This window comes from Nerophis ophidion, linkage group LG20 (assembly GCF_033978795.1).
Source record: "Nerophis ophidion isolate RoL-2023_Sa linkage group LG20, RoL_Noph_v1.0, whole genome shotgun sequence".
Lineage (NCBI taxonomy): Eukaryota > Metazoa > Chordata > Actinopteri > Syngnathiformes > Syngnathidae > Nerophis > Nerophis ophidion.
In genome coordinates, this window is record NC_084630.1 from 14550431 (window position 1) to 14555430 (window position 5000).

A 5000-nucleotide genomic window follows, 5' to 3' on the forward strand; every position below is an offset into this window, starting at 1 on the left:
TCCGATCTAGCGCCTGTCCCCGAGCGAGCCTCCGATCTAGCGCCTGTCCCCGAGCGAGCCTCCGATCTAGCGCCTGTCCCCGAGCGAGCCTCCGATCTAGCGCCTGTCCCCGAGCGAGCCTCCGATGTAGCGCCTGTCCCCGAGCGAGCCTCCGATGTAGCGCCTGTCCCCGAGCGAGCCTCCGATGTAGCGCCTGTCCCCGAGCGAGCCTCCGATGTAGCGCCTGTCCCCGAGCGAGCCTCCGAGCTAGCGCCTGTCCCCGAGCGAGCCTCCGAGCTAGCGTCTGTCCCCGAGCGAGCCTCCGAGCTAGCGTCTGTCCCCGAGCGAGCCTCCGAGCTAGCGCCTGTCCCCGAGCGAGCTTCCGAGCTAGCGCCTGTCCCCGAGCGAGCCTCCGAGCTAGCGCCTGTCCCCGAGCGAACCTCCGAGCTAGCGCCTGTCCCCGAGCGAACCTCCGAGCTAGCGCCTGTCCCCGAGCGAGCCTCCGATCTAGCGCCTGTCCCCGAGCGAGCCTCCGATGTAGCGCCTGTCCCCGAGCGAGCCTCCGATGTAGCGCCTGTCCCCGAGCGAGCCTCCGATGTAGCGCCTGTCCCCGAGCGAGCCTCCGATGTAGCGCCTGTCCCCGAGCGAGCCTCCGAGCTAGCGCCTGTCCCCGAGCGAGCCTCCGAGCTAGCGTCTGTCCCCGAGCGAGCCTCCGAGCTAGCGCCTGTCCCCGAGCGAGCCTCCGAGCTAGCGCCTGTCCCCGAGCGAGCCTCCGAGCTAGCGCCTGTCCCCGAGCGAACCTCCGAGCTAGCGCCTGTCCCCGAGCGAACCTCCGAGCTAGCGCCTGTCCCCGAGCGAGCCTCCGAGCTAGCGCCTGTCCCCGAGCTAGCCTCCGAGCTAGCGCCTGTCCCCGAGCTAGCCTCCGAGCTAGCGCCTGTCCCCGAGCTAGCCTCCGAACTAGCGCCTGTCCCCGAGCTAGCCTCTGAGCTAGCGCCTGTCCCCAAGCTAGCCTCTAAGCTAGCGCCTGTCCCCAGGCTAACCCCTCGTCTCTAGCAGCTCCCAGGCTGGCCTCAACCTCTTCCCCTCGGCCTGCAGCGCAGACTTGAGCACCTCGGTCAGCTCCTCAGCTGCCCTCCTCGTCTCCGGCTCCGTTGACGTCCGCCGCTTCCACGCCGCCCATGTCCGCTGCTTCCACGACGGCGTCTTCCTGTTCCTCTTCTCCTCAGTCGACAATGTGCCCTCCTAGTCGTGTCCAGCAGGCCATACCACGGCACCGCCCTCTTCTTTTCCAGCGGGACGCACCACGGCGCCCCTCGCGTCCGCCTTGCCGACGGTCAAGAAGTCGACCGTTCTTTGGTCGTCCACCTCGCAGGCCGCAGCGGCGGTCTACTCGCCACCGCCACCAGACTCGTCCCCTGTGGATTCGGGGACACTCGGGCCAGCGACCTACCACCATTTCGTCCCTCAGCCCTCCCTTGACTTTTGTTCTTGTTTTTTGGGGGGTTCAACTTTTAGAACATCTGGAAGCTGTCCATAGGGGGGGATTCTATCACAGCCAGGACGCATTCCAATGTGTCCTCATCTGTGCCTCATGACGAGTGCATCGTGGGCCATGCCCACATGCACTCTCAGCTGACAGCAAGCCCACACAGCTACAAACCTACAGACAATTGCCTTACACACCTAGAATTGATTAAGGCAAGCTGCTTAAGAGACCAGTGGACCCAGGGATCCTCGCGGGAACTTAGTTTTCAGATGGTGAAACTACTCCTCCTTGCTGGTTGCCCATTTTCCTTGTGCCCTTGTGTTTTCCCTGATCCCTGTTTCTCCTGCTCTTCCCACAGTGTCGTGTCACCACTGCAGCTTCCCTCCTGGACCCCATTTTGACTTCCTGGATCCCTGACCTCCGTTTAGGACTTTGGACTCGCTCTCCTGCTTTTGACCTCTCTTCCACCATGGACTTCCCTGCCTGCCTCGCCCCTGTCTCCACTACCTCCAACACTTTGGTAAGAAACTTCAGTTAATTTCCACACTTAGCTTTAAACCACACACTCTTGGGTTTTTGACACACACCATTCTATAGTTCATTAGTATTGTCTATTATTATTATTTAGTATTCTCATTATATATATATATATATATATATATATATATATATATATATATATATATATATGTATGTATATATATGTATATGTATATATATATATGTATATGTGTGTATATATGTATATATGTATATATTTTTGTATATATGTATATATATATAATATGTATATGTGTGTATATATATGTATATATTTTTGTATATATATATAATATGTATGTACATATGTGTGTGTGTGTATATATATATGTATATACATGTGTGTGTGTGTATATATATATATATGTGTATATATATATATATGTGTATATACATATGTGTGTGTATATATGTGTATATATATATATGTGTATATATGTATATATGTGTATATATATATATGTGTGTATATGTGTATATATATGTATATATATGTATATATGTATATATATGTATGTGTATATATATATATATATATATATATATATATAAATATATATATATATATATATATATATATACTGTATATATATATATATATATGTCTTGATTGGATTATCCAGAGAATAGTGCTTGATACCGTGGTAGAGCGCAATATGTAGGTGTGGGAAAAAATCACAAGACTACTTCATCTCTACAGAACTGTTTCATGAGGGGTTCCCGCAATCATCAGGAGATTTTAATGGAAGCATTCACATACAATGGTTTATATAGGGCACAGAGTGGGTGGGTACAAGCAGGCGTAGGGTGTGGTGATTGGCTCATGTGTTACCTAGGAGGTGTTTCCGTCTGTGGCGGCATGTTGAAATGATTCCCCAAAGGCAACACCCTAAGAAAAATATTCAACAAGAACAACATTAAATTGAGCTACAGCTGTATGAACAACATTCAACAAATCATTTCAAACCACAACAAAGCAATTGCAAAAGGACTGCCTACCCCCAGACTAAACGACTCTGAAACCAATAAGGAATGTAACAGAATCAACGCAAAAATCAAGGACAAAACACCACTCAACCAATGGAGAAATACAGCAGCAGTAATCAAATGGTTTAACAACATCCAAGACAAACAACAACACAACTTTATCTCCTTCGACATCGAAGAATTTTACCCTTCCATCACGCAAGACCTACTGACCCAAGCACTAAACTTCGCCTCGGACTACGACTCAATCACAGGCAACGAAAGAAACATCATCATCCACGCAAAGAACTCCATACTCATCCACAACAGTACACCATGGCAAAAAAAGAACAATTCAACATTTGACGTTACCATGGGGAGTTTTGACGGAGCAGAAACGTGCGAACTCGTTGGGAGTTTCCTCCTCTCCCAGCTTGCTAGCCTCAACCTGAACCTTGGTATTTACCGTGATGACGGACTGGCAGTGTGCCGCGCCTCGCCAAGGAGCAGCGAGAACACCAAGAAGCGCATATGCCAAATCTTCAAAGAAAACGGCCTACGGATCACGATTGAAGCCAACAAGCAAACCGTCAACTTCCTCGACGTCACTTTCAACCGGAGAAATAACAGCTACCAACCATTCACCAAACCCAACACAACACTCCAATACGTGCACCATGACAGCAACCACTCACCCACCACCACGAAAAGAATACCTACCGGAATTGATAAAAGGCTATCGATGCTGTCATCTAGCAAAGCTGAATTCGACCAAGCAACCCCCCCGTACCAGAAAGCACTTGATGAAAGCGGATACAACTTCACCCTCACCTATGAACCCACTCCAGGAAACCAACCAAAAAAGAGCAGAAAACGAAACAACATCATCTGGTACAATCCGCCATTCAGCAAAGACGTCTCAACCAACATCGGCCGCAAGTTCCTCACTCTGATCGACAAACACTTCCCCAAAGGCAACACCCTAAGAAAAATATTCAACAAGAACAACATTAAATTGAGCTACAGCTGTATGAACAACATGCAACAAATCATTTCAAACCACAACAAAGCAATTGCAAAAGGACTGCCTACCCCCAGACTAAACGACTCTGAAACCAATAAGGAATGTAACTGTCGCAAGAAACCTGATTGCCCTCTCAACGGAAGGTGCTTACAGACATCAGTCGTTTACCAAGCAAAGGTAACACGCAAGGACATTAACACATCCGACACGTACGTAGGATTAACCGAAGGAGCGTTCAAAACAAGATGGAATAATCACAACGCCTCCTTTAGAAACCAGACTTTGCGGAATTCTACAGAACTCAGCAAACACATTTGGAACCTCAAAGACAATAATGTTGAATATTCAATAACATGGCAAATTCTTGCATCCAGCACACCTTACAACAGTGGTAATAAAAGATGCAACCTATGCTTAAAAGAGAAACTGTTTATTATATATCATCCAGATCTATCATCCCTCAACAAGCGCAGTGAAATCATTTCAACATGCCGCCACAGACGGAAACACCTCCTAGGTAACACATGAGCCAATCACCACACCCTACGCCTGCTTGTACCCACCCACTCTGTGCCCTATATAAACCATTGTATGTGAATGCTTCCATTAAAAATCTCCTGATGATTGAGGGAACCCCTCATGAAACAGTTCTGTAGAGATGAAGTAGTCTTGTGATTTTTTCCCACACCTACATATATATATATATATATATATATATATATATATATATATATATATATATATATATATGTATATATATGTATGTGTGTGTGTAATATGATGAAATATTAACATTGTAACACATGCCAATACGGTCGGTTGAGTTTACTAAATTATAATTTTAAATTTCCCGCGGAGTTTCTTTTTGAAAACGTCGCGGAATGATGATGCATATGATGACGTGTGTATGCGATGTCACCGGTTGTAGCGGACATATTAGCCCAGCACCTCTTACGGCTAAAAGTCGTCTCTTTTCATCGCATAATTAAACAGTAATTTGGACAT